Source organism: Camelus bactrianus, chromosome 11 (assembly GCF_048773025.1).
Source record: "Camelus bactrianus isolate YW-2024 breed Bactrian camel chromosome 11, ASM4877302v1, whole genome shotgun sequence".
NCBI lineage: Eukaryota > Metazoa > Chordata > Mammalia > Artiodactyla > Camelidae > Camelus > Camelus bactrianus.
In genome coordinates, this window is record NC_133549.1 from 51280974 (window position 1) to 51296105 (window position 15132).

Below are 15132 nucleotides of genomic sequence, written 5' to 3' on the forward strand. Positions count from 1 at the left end.
GGTCCTAGGATCACCTGACAATGCCTCCTCTTAAAAGAATAAAAGAACTGTAGTGTGAAAAATAAAATATTTTGTCATTTTAAATTCGGTAATGAGAAATGACAAAGGGAGATGTGTACTTGGTATCTGAGGCCTCCTAGAGGAATTTAAAGACATCAGGAAGGAGGATTATAGGCTGTGGAGGATAACTCTGGAAAAAGATGCTGAAATAATGAATAAGGAATATGAAATTGAAATAATGAAAAGAAATATGAATTGTTTTAGAGATACCATGGCTTAAAAATACAGGAAATGTGTTAAACAGAAGATGAGGACAGTTACGAAGGAAGTACCTTGCTTTCAATATGACAAATATCCAGGACAAAGAAGTTACTCAATCTGGAATAAGGAAGCTAGCTCTAGAATCATTTAATTGTGGAACCAAGTAGAAGACTTGGGATCTAGTGCTTTTTACCTCAAAGGACCTGGAAGAAATAGCTCTAGTGTTAGATTAAATGTATAAATAAGAATGGATCAGACAATCTAAAACTGAGAGTCATACCTATAAAATATCTGGATAGGTATTAATATTCATCAAACTAAAGTGAAAATGAGATGATGTTTGTAATTATCTGAGCTACATTTGTAGGTATGGAATATGGAATGTTGGGGATTCTGGGCTGGACCCTTGAGGCTAGGAGGCTAACAACAATGGAAAGAAGGGAAGATTGGAGAAAAAGGAATATGGGAAGTCTTAAAGTTTGGGGATCTTTGTTACTTACGGGTGTATCTATTAAGTGACAAGCACAGGAGTTAATAGCACGGAGCTTCAGGGAATTAACAGCACTGAGAGCCAGATAGATGCCCACAGTAAGAGTTTAATGAGGGTTTCCACCCTGAGACAACTGTGGGAAGATAATTTTCACACTCAGAATAGTTTTCCTTCTGCACTTAAAAGGATCTTTTATGGAAGAAGATTCTGAAGGAGAGGTGAAAGAAAAAAGATTATGTCCCAGAGGTTTGGAGAAGGAACTCCAAACCAGCATTTCACCAAGCTCTGTACCCTCTCAATACCACCACTTTTTCATTCCAGCGGGTAGAAAGTTACTTAAGGGGTGGGAACAGCATGAGCAAATACAATTAGGAGATAATTATCACCATCTTTATTTCATCATATCCCCAAGCATTCTGAGAAGCATACTGATGAGAGCAGCAAGAAATTGCTTTTGGGGGCAGTCTTTACATTGGGACTCTCTGATGTAAAATGTAAAGATCTGAGTGTGGTCTAAATCTAGACAGCCTTGAAAGGTATAGACAAAGAGACATATTCTGCTCAGCAAATCCTAGAATATGAAGGAGCATGCCTAGAGTTTGAAAAAGTATTTGAGTAAATAAAATGAAAGCAGTAAATTTAAGAAACTGCTTACTCCAAATAGTAGTGCAGGCTGGAAATATATATTTATTTAGTGCAGACTATGTGATAAGCTCTGGGAATAAAGTCAGTCCCTGCTCTTACAAGGCTTATGGTCTAAAAGGGAAGATAGATGTGAAATAATCCCATAAGTGTTTAGCTCAGTTGTGGGAAATCAGAAAAAATAAAATAAAAAGGACATTGTGATATGAAAGAAAGTCTTTATAAAATATAACATCCTAACCTTCCTACACTGTTGGTGGGAATATAAAATTGTTGCATTGGTGCAGCCACTATAGAGAACAGTATGGATATTCCTTAAAAAACTAAAAACAGAGTTGCCATATGATCCAGCAATCCCACTCCTGGGCATGTATCTGGAGAAAACTCTAATTCAAAAAGATGCATGCACCCCAATGTTCACAGCAGCACTATTTACAATAGCCAAGACATAGAAACAACCTAAATGTCCATTGACAGATGAATGGATAAAGAAGATGTAGTGTGTATATATATATGTGTGTATACATATACAATGGAATATTATTCAGCCATAAAAAGAATGAAGTAACACCATTTGCAAAACATGGATAGACCTAGAGATTATCATATTAAGTGAAGTAAGTCAGAAAGAGAAAGACAAATACCATATTATATCACTTAAATGTGGAATCTAAAATATGACACAAGTGAACTTATTTACAAAACAGAAACAGACTCACAGACATAGAAAACAAATTTATGGTTACCAAAGGGGAAAGAGATTGTGGGGAGGGATAAATTAGAAGTTTGGGATTAGCAGATACAAACTACTATATATAAAATAGATAAACAACAGTGTCCTACTGTATAGCACAGGGAACTATATTCAGTATCCTATAATAAACTATAATGGAAAAGAACATAAAAAAGAATATTAAAGAAAACAACATCCTAAATACATAACCATTGATTTCCATATTAAAAGGTTTTAATGCCTACGGTTTTCTCCAGTTTCCAGGTTTACTGGAAATGCCTCCAGGTTTACTAGAAGTGGATGATGTGTGAACTTTTCATATTAAAGGAATGTTTCAGTATAGATTTATCACTCATTATGTCCTTTTTTCCTTGAAAAGGCTGATTATCAGGCAGGGAATTTAGGACAAAGGAGCTGGAAAATATTTATGAAACTCAGAAACAAAGCTTTTATTCCAGCTGCAAATTTTCATTATAAGCACTTGAATAGAGTTAAAGACAAGTTAACATCTGTAAAACCAAAGATGTTGCTTACTTGGCTAGACCAAAACAGTATTTGTTTACCATTATTTTAGTTTTTCTTCATGTAGACAGGCACTTTATTTCTTAGAAGAAATCAATGTTCATAACCAAAAAGTAACTTAATTGTGATATGGTTTTATTTAAATCAGCCTTTTCTGGTTATTGAACATTTCATATGAATAAATTAATTATTAGACACATGGTGGCTTATCTGAAATAGCTTCCCAATTTTTTTTAAATGTCAAAGGCATCTTTTTCTAGCATAAAAACATTAATGGTATTTGCTATCTATTAGCAGAATAGGATTAGCAGAATAGGAAAATTAATCCATCCTAAGGAAAGGCAGAAACATAATTAACTGAATCAAGAAAAGTGTGACATTTGCACGTGAACTCTCACTTCCAATAATATATCTATTTTAGGAAATCATAAGACCAGAGCAAGATAAAAATATGAGAAGATATAAGGCTTCTCTAACTAGTTACTGTTAAGTATTAGGAAATGAATGTGGCTTTTATCTGTGAATTTTTCAACATCTATATGAAAAGAAAATAATGATAAAATGCAAAACTATATCAGTTATTAATGGCAATTGTCTGTTTTACAGAAAGCAGATAAGAGTGTCACTCGTTGTATTTAGTGTTAGGTAAAAGACTGTTTTTACCTGGTTTTTCCTCATGCTCTCACTCTCCCTTTCTAGCCCTAAAGCTGCACCTAGTATGGAATTTACCTATAGTGGACATGCCCCTAGAGATTATTTCACTTCACTTGGAGCCTAGAAATCGTTTGCTTTAAAACACTAAAATTTTAAGAGCTGATATCCCCAACCTGCTCCTCAGCCTTAAACTTGCTGACCGTCTAGTCCTAGGATAAATTTGTTGAAAATGATTGTGAGTAAATTTTCATCTGGGTCTCCGTTTGCTAGGACAAATTTTATTTTTTCATGTTGAGAATATTTACTAAGTTTATTACATTGGAGGGCCTGATTCTATTGCAAATATTACCCTTTTTAAAAAAAAGATAAAGGTATTTTTCACTGTGGAGGGAGCTATAGTACAAGATTTCATAATGTTGGGGGGAAAATTTGAGTGTCTGAAATTTGTTTCATATATGTGTTCAGCTTTGTGTATGTGTATCTGTGTGCATGTAGAGAATGGAAAACAATCTAGATTCAAAGAAGATGCACCAACAGTAAAGTGCTTAATTTCTGAGGACTGGGATTATATGCGAGTATTCTTTTCTTCAGTATGCTCCTCTTTATTTTCTAGCTTTTTTACAGTGAGCGTACTTTATTTCATAATGAGAGAAAAAACAGTTATTTTCCCCCAAATGATTGAGCACTTTGTATGAGCACAGTACTGTGCTAAGTAACTTGAAGTATAAAAAGGACAGACTTTCTTTTCTTTTGGAACTTTCAGTAAGACACAAATCAATTGATACACTGTGTGATAATCTTTTTATTGCCTATTCTGTGTCAGATAACTCATTTCACTTCATATACTCTACCTCCTTTAATCCAAACATACAGAAAATAAATAAGTTCACTTGATAGTATATTATTCAGTAATTTCAAATGCTGATGATGAACATGGACATGTATATTTTATAATAGTAAGTTACAAACACAAGAGAAAAACAAGCAGACAAAAAGCTATGCAAAAAAAAACTAAATGGAAAACAGTCTAGATGATAATTTTTTCTACTTTTAAATTTACTATTATAAGCATGTATTCTTCCCATAATGGAAGAGAAATAAACTTTTAATCATTTTAATATATATGACAGACAAAGAACAATTCTGTTCTAACTTTGGAGCCCTGATACACAGTGTAATAGATATTTAGTGAAAAGAGAGACCAGGGTGAAATGATGAAGCTGGAGGAGGCTTCAAGAAGCAATGTAGGGCTCGCTGAGTACTTTGAAGGAAGAGTAAGATTCTATAAGAATGTGGAGCGAGGACATTTTTATAAAGAGAAAGAACTTGTACAATAGCACATAGAACTGGACCATTTGTGAAACAGGATAATACTAGGTTGCTCATATGGTGGCTGTATAGATTAAGTGAGGTGGTGCACCCAGCATCATGTCTGGATGAAAGATGCACAGGAAGTATTAGCCATCATGATGATGCTGACGGTGAGAATAGAAAAGGGAGATGGACTCAAGACAGAGTCCAAAACAATGCACGGCAAACCTGTTAACAGTCTGGTTCCTTGAATGGAAATAAGGGTGCCAAATAGGCCTTCATTGTTTCTCACCTCAGAGATCAGAAGGAGGGTGCTATAGCCAAAGCAGGAACAGGCTGGGGAGCTGGCAAGTAAGGGAAGATGATGAGACAAGTTTGGGACATTGGAATTAAAATTTTGGGTGGGTTATTCACCAAATAGTAGTGAATAGGGGGAAATCTTGTGGGGGCCTGGAACACAGGGAGAGTTCAAGGTTAGATTTAGGAATCATTTTCCCAGAAGCAAGCATTGGTTTTGATTGACTTGAACCTTGGAGATCACCTGCAGTTTAAGGTAGGAAAGGGGAAAAGAAGCCACCTAAGAGGCAAAGGGAGAATGGTCATCGAGATGGAGAGCACAGCAAGATGTAATTGGCATCACTGAAATAAGAAACATGAGATTTTCTCAAACGTCATCAACTGCTCAGCCAGAAAAGTCTGAGGAGAGCTGAATAAGCAGTAAGTACTGAGAGAAGGCACCCAACAATTGAATCACCTTTTGAAGCATCCTGCTTTCTGTAGCTTTGCATCTAACTGCAGTACACTATGATGAAACCAGTTCACTCTGTTCAGCTCACTGTTCTGTTCAAAGGAATGTCTTGACATTAAACTTGATACCTAAAGGCCAAGTGATAGGGGCGATTAAATTAATTACTCCCAGAGCACTATATGTAGATCAGCAATTAGATTCGAGTAAGGGAGTTCATAATCACTTACAAGGAAGTGAAAAAAAAATTTTAAGAAGCCTTGCAAGTCAACTTAATTAGAATGAGGGAAATTCAAGATTTAATTCTCAAAGAAGCCTCAGTCCAAGTTTTCTTTCTCCTTTCCAAGGCTTTGTCATTTAGGGGTTGAGAATCTGAGTTGAATAAAAGGCTGAGTAGAAAAAAAAAAAGGAAAGCTAGGGGCATGTTGGATAGGCAGGTTCTTCTCTAGCTCCAAAAACATAGCAGAGGTACCATTTATCAGGCATTTTCTCTGTGCCAGACACTGCGCTAATATTTCACATCATTAATCGATGTGATCCTTACAGGAACCCTGAGGTAGGTAGTCTTTATCATCCTAGTTACAGCTGAGGAGACAGGGTGAGGGAGGCCAAGCAGCTCGCCCAGCGTCTCCTAGCAGATGAGCAGCACAGATGGCACATGTGTCGGGCGGTTGGTCCTGTTACGTACAGTGGCTCTCTCATCTTGACACCTCAAAGGAAAACCATTTGCCTTTTGAGCAGTTCAGGATGGCCAAGAGATGCTGGCCACCAAAAAAGCATAAAAATTACAAATAACCAGAAATAAAAAGAATAAACTACTGGTAAACACAGTGGATTAACCTCAAAAGTATTATGCTAAGTGAAAGAGGCCAGATAAAAGACTAAGCATATGAATCCATTTATGTGAAATTCTCAAAAAACAGATTTTAGAAAAAGCAAAACTATAATGATAGAAACCAGATGACTGGTTGTCTGAGGCTGGGAGAGGACAAGGACACTGACTGCCAAGGGGTAAGAGAACTTTTTAGCATAATGGAAATATTCTAGATCGTGAGTATGGTGATAGTAACTCAACTGTTTGCATTTGTCAAAACTCACCAAATTGTGCATCTAAAATTAGTGACTTTTATTATGTGTAAATTAGGTTTTAATAAAACTACCCCCAAATTCTATTTTTTAAAATTGAAGTATAGTTGCCTTACAATATTATATTAGTTTCGGGTGTACAATATAGTGATTTGATGCTTTCATAGATTACTTATAATACAGTTATTATAAAATATTGGCTATTTTGTCACTGATACTTTATATTTCTTAATCCTTTTCACTTATTTCATGCTCCTCCACCCCAACCCTGTCGATCTTCCCTCTGGCAACTACTAGTTTGTTTTCTGTATCTGTGAGTCTGTTTCTGTTTTATTACATTTGTTTGTTTTTTAGATTCCACATGTAAGTGAAAACATACAGTACTTGTCTTTTTCTGCCTCACTTATTTCACTAAGCATAATGCCCTTCAAGTCCATCCATGTTTTTGCAAATAGCAAGATTTTTTTCTTTATGAATGAGTAATATTCCATTGTATGTATGTATAAAACACATCTTCTTTATCCATTCATCTGTCGATGGACATTTAGGTTGCTTCCATATCTTGGCTATTGTAAATAATACTGCTATGAACATGTGACTGTTTTTCTCTTGTTGCCTTTAAAATTCTCTTTTATTTTTCCCATTTTAATTATGATATGTCTTGGTGTGAATCTTTGGGCTCATCTTGTTTGAGATTCCCTGTGATTCCTGTACCTAGATATCTGTGTTTTTCCTCAGGTTAGGGAAATTTTCAGCCATTATTTTGTCAAATATATTGCCCCTTTCTCTCTCTCTCCCTTTCTCCTTCTGGAACTACAATGCAAATATTAGTATGCTTGATGTTATCCTCACTTAATTTTTTTTTTTTTTTTTGGTGTACTGATTGAGTGATTTCCACTGTTCTGTCTTCCAAGTCACTTACGCATTCTTCTGTATCACCTAATCTGTTGTTGATTCTTTCTCTCTCTCTCTCTCTTTTTTCCTTCTTTCCTCCTTCCTTCCTTTCTCTCTCTCTCTTTCTTTCTTTTCCTTTCTTTTCTTAACAATAGGAATAGCCTTTATTGTTTGCAGTGGGAAATGGAAGAGGAGATATGACAGCTCCAGCTCCTGGAGCAGTTGCTGCCCTCAGTGTTGTTGATTTCTAGTGTATTTATTATATCAGTTATTGTAGTCTTTATCTTTGATTACTTACTTTTTATATTTTCTAACTCCTTTTTGAAGTTCTCACTGTGTTCCTCTATTCTTTTCCCAAGTTTGGTGAGCATTTTTATGACCATTGCTTGAACTCTTTATCAAGTAAATTACTTATCTCCATTTCACTAGGGCTTTTTCCTGGGTTTTATCTTGCTCTTCTGTTTGGAACATATTCCTGTCTTCTCATTTTGTTTGACTTTCTCTGTCTACATGAAATTAGGGAAGTAGTTACCTATCCCGGTCTTGAAGTCTTGTTTTTGGATAAGAGCATCCCTATGCAGTCTGCATGTGCCCAGTGGCTTTGATGGTGGGAGGGTGCAGGGATGGGCTGGAGCTAAAGCAAGCATGGGCTGGGGCTTTTTCCATAGTTGCCACCGTGGTACAGGTAGGCTGGAGCCAAGAGCGAGGACTAGAGCTAAAGCCCAGCACAAGCCAGGGCTTCTCCCAGGCATGGCAATGGTGAGCCACCTTGGCAGTGGTGGGCCAGAGCTGGTGGGGCTAGAGCTGGAGCCCAGCATACACTGGAGTTTTGCCCACAGCACATGAGGGCTGCCACCTTTGCAGGGGTTGGGAAGATTGAAGCTGGAATCTGGTGGGGACTAGGGGTGCTTGAGTGCTCTTGGCAGGCCAACTAGAGCAACAGGTGCTTTTTAATCCGCTGCCTCTGTGCTAGGACTAGGAATGAGTAAGTGTGCATGTGCCCACTGAGAGTGCAGTATTGGTTTCTTACAACCCTCTGGTTCTCCCAGTCATAAGCCACACTGGTTTTCAAAACCACTTAAGTGGTCTCGTCTTCCTGATGCTGGATCCCAAGGCTGGGGTGCCCGATGTAGGGCTTGAACCCTCATTCCTTAGGGAGGACCTCCAAGGTTATGATATTCCCTTCCTATTTTGGGTCACCCAATTTGGGTATGAGTCCTGACTATATTATTTCTCTTCCCGTCCTACTTGTCTTGGTGTGGTTTTTTTCTTTTTATCCTTAGCTGAAGAAAAGCCATTCTGCTAGTCATTGGATTGTTTTCAGAAAGAATTATTTCATATGTAGTTGTAGGTTTGGTGTGTTCTTGGGAGGAAGTGAATTCAGGGTCTTCCTACTCTGCCATCTTGCTTCTGCCTCCTACCAAATTTTATTTCTTTTAATTAATTTCTTTGAAAAGCTGTTACCTTTAAGTTTTGCTTTTAAATTACAAGTGCTATCTGTTTTAGTAAATAAGAATATCTTTGTAATGGAAAATTATTTAAAAAACTACAGCGGTACTTCTGTAAACAATTTAGGACAAAAGGTGATCAAGTGAACATAGGAAGAACAAACACTAACTGCCCACAAATATAACTGTCTTTAGTCTCCTGGTGGAAACAACTTAAAATTTTAGTTCATTCAGCCAGCAAATATTTATTATATTGAACCATTTGAAACTGCCATTGTTGTAGTTCAAATATGGTTATATATTAGCAATTCCAAATGGTTCAGCCTAATGTAAACCAACTTCTGTGTGCTAAGATAATATTGGGAACTGTGAATATAGTATTGTGTAAAATGGACCAAGGGCCCTGCCTTCATCTTGCTTTCATTCTGGTGGTCCAAGACATGACTAAGCAAAGAGGTAATAAATTAACAAAGTCATTCTAAACTGTGATAAGAAATAAAACAGAATAAAATGATTGGTACTTACTTGAGGTGAAGTGAAAGCTACTTCAGATAAGACCAGAAATGGTGAGATAGGAAGGGGGAAATCATTATAGATAAGGGAACAGCAATCTGAGTATCCAAAAAGCAGGGTAAAAATCCAGATAGGAGCTGTGCTGAGCAAGGAGACTTGTCATTAGTGCTTCTCAGAGAAGTAAACAGAAGTAAGCTTCGTAGGGCCTTGAGGGCTTTGAGAAGGAGTGTGTATTTTATTCAAATTCAAAAGAAAGTCACTGAGGACTTTTTACCAGAAGGGCTAACATAATTCAAAAAAAGTTAAAATACAACTTTATGACAAATATTATATGATATCACTTATATGAATTTGTGGTTTATTTTTTAGATTCTGCATATAAGTGAGATTATACAGTATTTAGCTTTCCCTGTCTGACTTATTTCATGTAGCATAATGCCCTCAAAGTCCATCCATGTTGTCACAAATAGCAAGATTTCCTTCTTTTTTATGGCTGAATAATACTTCTTTGTGTGTGTGTGTGTGTGTGTGTGTGTGTGTGTGTGTATATATATACACACACCACATCTTCTTTATCCATTTATCCATTGATGGATACTTAGGTTGCATTCATATCTTGAGCTACTTCAAATAGTGCTACAATGAACATGGGAGTGTGTATATCTTTTTGAGTTAGTGTTTTCATTTCCTTTGGATAAATACCCAGAAGTGTTACTGCTGGATCATATGTTAGTCCTAGTTTTAGGGTTTTCAGGAATCGCCATACTGTTGCCCATACTGGCTGTGCCAATTTACATTCCCAGTGTAGAAGGGTTCCCTTTTCTCCACATCCTCACCAAACACTTGTCATTTCTAGTCTTTCTGATAATATCCATTCTAATAGGTGTAAAATGATAATTCATTGTGGTTTTGATTTGCATTTCCCTGATGATTAATGATGTTGAGCATGTTTTTCATATTGGCTGTTGGCTACTTGTATATCTCCTTTGGAAAAAATGTCTATTCAGATCCTCTGGTCATTTTTTAATCAGATTGTTTTTTGCTATTGAGTTGTATGAGTTTTTTTCATATATATTTTAGATATTATCTCCTTATCAGATTATAATTTGTTAATATTTTCTCCCATATAGTTTGCCTTTTTATTTTGTTGATGCTTTCCTTTGCTGTACAGAAGCTTTTTAGCATGATGTAGGCCCTATTTTAAAAAAAAATTTTTGCTTTTGTTGCTTTTGGGGTCAGATTCAAAAAATCATTGCCAAGATCTATGTCAAGAAACTAACCATCTATGTCTTCTTCTTGGAGTTTCATGGTTTCAGGTCCTCCATTCAAGTCTTTAATCCAGTTTGAGTTAATTTTTTTGTATGGTGTAAGATAGGGGTCCAGTTTTGTTCTTTTGCATGTGGCTGTCCAGCTTTCCTAACAACATTTATTGAAGAGACTGTCCTTTCCCCATTGTATATTTTTAGCTCCTTTGTCTTAAACTAACTGACCATATATGTATGGGTTTATTTCTGGGCTTTCTGTTCTCTTCCACTGATCTATATGTCTGTTTTTATGTTAATACTAAACTGTTTTGATTACCATAGTTTTGTAATATAGTTTGAAATCAGGAAGCATGATGCCCTCAGCTTTGTTCTTCTTTCTCATAATTCCTTTGGCTATTCAAAGTCTTTATGGTTCCAAACAAATTTTAGGATTGTTTGTTCTATTTCTGTGGAAAATGTCAGTGAAATTTTGATAGGGATTGCACTGAATCTGTAGATTCCTTAGGGTAGTATGGACATTTTAACAATATTAATTCTTCTAATCCATGAGCATGGGGCATCTTTCCATTTATTTGTGAGGTATGACTTCATCTTAATTTAACTAATTACATCTTTTCAAGTAAGTTCACAATTCTGAGATGTTAGGGGTTAGAACTTCACTATATCTTTTATGGGGGGGGTACCTAGTTCAATTCAAACAGGGGCTGTGTAGATAGAGTTTTAAATCTTAAGTTCAGGCATTCTTTTCAAATCTTTAATGCATAATTCCCACTTTTCTCAATCCTAATATCCCTAGAAAAGTTTTCTGCCAACAATGTTCCTTCCTTAAGTTTAAGGATTCCCAATACCAGATGTTAAGTCAGCTAGCAAATCTGCAAATGGCAGAGGAGAAAATGCAAAGAAAAAAGTAAAGTTCTCAAATGCAGCTTAGAAAATAGCTAGCTTTTATTTTAAAATAAGGCAACATCAGAAATTTTTTCCGTAAGTTCTCTAACTTCAAAAATCTAATAGTGTTCATAGTATTGGAATCTATCATTTCCCATTTTGAAAATTGAACTATGAAGTCAAATACTAATTACACAAAACATTATTCTCTGCTAATAAATATTTGTAACAGTTTTGTCACCTCAAATAAACTCAAAGAAAATATTAACTTAAGGTGGCATTTCAAATGAACACAGAAGAGATGGATTACTTAATAAATGGTACAGGGACATTTGGTTAACCATTTGGGAAAAATAGATGCCTACTTCATAGATTAAACTCCAGATTTTTAAAGGTTTATGTATAATTGAATTACAGAGAGATTTTTTTTAATTAGGTCAAACAAGTCATAAAATAACTATGGGAAAATATAAGTGGATATTTACTATATTTTGGAATTAGGAAGTCCTGCTAATTATAAATGCAAAGATATAATCCATAAAAAGAAATATGAATTGGTTTTAAATACACAAGAAATTAAAACTATTTTGTATATATAAAAAATAGCATAACAACATGGAAAAAAGAAAGGTGTGTACTGTATATGACAGATAATATGCTTATATTTTTCACATAAAAACACAAATTGCTAACAAATTCATTCTCCAATAGAAATATGGCAAAGAATTTAAAAAGACAATCCACAAAAGAAGGAAAACAAACAGCCATTAAACATATGAAAAGATGCTTGTTCTCATCTAAAATAAAAGAAAAACCAGTTCAATAGTATCTCTAAAGCCTTTTTCAGTTCCAGCACACTATGATTCTGAATACATAGGATTTAGTTGGTACATTTTTGCATAGATTTGCTGTTGAATTGATTTTCCAGTGCAAAATATTTTAATCCCTATTATAAAGTTTAATTAAACTACTTAAATCTCATTTACCATATTTCTGATACGAAAATCTGGATCTTTTAAAAACCAACTTTACTAGGATCTTTTGGTTGCATAAGCCAGAATCCCAACTCAAACCTGCTTAAGAAGAAAATCAGCAGATGTCTACCACCTCCACACATTCCTACATCTTTAATATCCCTGTGTTTTGAAACTCTAAATGAGCTTGCTTAGAAATATAAGGTCAAATTGACCTAGTTCTTTTTACCTGCTGAGTATTGGATAGTTAACTTCTCACACTTAGAAGTAGAACAGCTCTACGTAGAATAGACCTGAGGGCCAGCCATGGCCTCTAGAAACTTCCCAATAATTTAACCTTCCATTTTTGGAAGTTTCTAGAAGAAAATTTCTTTCCTGGCTAAACCTCTAGTCACATCTTCCTGAAACACCTTAAGAACAGCAACCATGTGTCTAGTATGGCTTATTCCTGTCAAGATTCAGGGTTGTAGGGCATTGTGATGGTTGTATTTTTGTTTACCTAGTCTTTTATCCCTTCTCCTCTTGGGTCCCTTGGGCAATCACCCTCCATGAATTCCAGGCCAGCCTGTCAATCACAGTATATTCACCAACACCCTGCTCCTACCCCCACTCCCCACAAAGGATTATGACGCTAGGTGGTCAATCAGTTTTCCTAGGATTGGCTTAATGGATATCAGGAGAGATGCTCTCTTCCCCCTAAAGTAGGTAAACTCAAGATGAGAAGTTGGGCTGCTGGTGATCAAAAAAAGCCATTTGCCGCTTTAACCACTTTAAATAAGAAAATGCCTAAGAGCTTTAAGCTTTTGAAGTGAGAATTAGAGAGCTCCTCATTGTACAATTCAATGAATCAGAATTAAAACATAGCCATTAGGTTATCATAGGTGGGAAAATGGCAAAACTATAGAAATCTGCAAACATGTTGATTGGTTTGAGTTGCAAAGTGCCATCACTTGGCCAGTGGTATAAAAAAGAAGGTTCAGGAGCCTCTGAACTTGGAAAAACAAAAACAAAAACATAATTCCAGGGGATTAGAAGAGCTAGCCTCAGCTCAGCTGCTCACTCCCTTTGTTACCTTTACTCATACCACACCTGGGACTTTATAAGGGTAGAGTCATTTACTCGTGAATGCCATTTACAGGCAATTCCATCTTTAGATTCTTTGATTTATTACTTGCCACTAAACTACTGGTTTAGGATCACCTGGAAATTCCTTTCTATTCCAGGATCCAAGGCATGAATTGTAAAAGAATATTGTACCAGTTTCAACAAACTAAGAGTAATAGTTTATACTAAAAAAGATTTCCTTAGTGGGAAGTCAAGATTGAAAACTAACACTTCAACTTCAAAATCTTTCCACTCAGAGAGTCCCCTGTGTACCAACAGCATCCTTATCACCTGCGAGCTTGTTAGAAGTGCAGAATCCCAGACCCTACCCGTGAGTCAGAATCCACATTTTAATAAGATTCACAGGTGATTCATATGCCCATTAAAGTTTCTGTTTTGTTTTCATTTTAGTTAGTCTAGCCACATTGCTGTACATTAGAATTCCAGAAATTATTCATCTCGTATAACTCAAACTTTGTGCCCCTTGACCACCAACTTCTCATGTCTCCCTCCCCATCAGGCCCTAGTAACCATTATTTTACTCTCTGCTTCTATGAGTTTGACTATTTTAGATTGCACATATAAATGAGATCATGCAGTATTTGTTTTTCTGTGTCTGGCTTATTTTTCTTAGCATGATGTCTTCCAGTTTCATCCACATTGTCACAAATGGCAAGACTTCTTTCAAGACTGAATAATATTCCATGTGTATACATACCACATATTCTTCATCCATTCATTTGTTGATGAACATTTAGGTTACTTCTATTTTTTTACTATTGTGAATAATGCTGCATTGAACATGGGGGCACATATATCTCTTTGAGATAAAAATTTCATTTCCTTTGGATATATATCCAAAAGTGGGATAGCTGGACTATATGGTAGTTCTATTTTTAATTTGAGAAACCTCCATGCTATTTTCCATAATAACTATTTCAATTTACTTTTCCACCAATAATGTACAAGGGTTCCCTTTTCTCTATATCCTCATTGGCATTTATCTATAATCTTTTTGATAATAGCCATTCTAACATATGTGAGGAGCTCATTGTGGTTTTGTTTTACATTTCCCTGATGATTAGTGATGTTGAGCACCTTTTCTTATACCTATTGGCCACTTGTATTTTTTTTTGAAAAAGGTCTATTCAGGTTCTTGGTCTTTCTTTTAATTGGGTTATTTGGGGTTTTGCTATTGATTTGTTTGAGTTCCTTATATATTTTGGGTATTATCTCTTTATCAGATATATAATTTGCAAATATTTCCCCTAATTCCATATGTTGCTCTTTTTTTACTCTGTTAATTGTTTCCTTTGCTGTGCAGAAACCTTGTAGTTTGATGCAATCCCATTTGTCTAGTTTTGCTTTTGGTTATCATAGCCAAAAAAGTCATTGCCCAGACCAATGTCAGGATGTTTTCCCTGTTTTCTTCTTGGAATTTTGTGGATTCAAGTTTTACATTTAAGTCTTTAATCCATTTTGGGTTGATTTTTGTGTGTGGTGTGAGATAAGGATACAATTTCATCCTTCTGTATGTGGATATCCAGTTTTCCCAACACTATTTATTTAAGAGACTATCCTTTCCCCATTGTGTATTCCTGTCAG

At 35.7% G+C, this 15132-nt stretch overlaps 1 long non-coding RNA gene across 1 annotated transcript in view; it reads left to right on the plus strand.

Moving 5' to 3' along the window:
• Nucleotides 1-15132, plus strand: part of LOC123613119 (uncharacterized) — a 58844-nt gene that overhangs the window by 40078 nt on the left and 3634 nt on the right. The gene's annotated exons all lie outside the window — the stretch shown is intronic.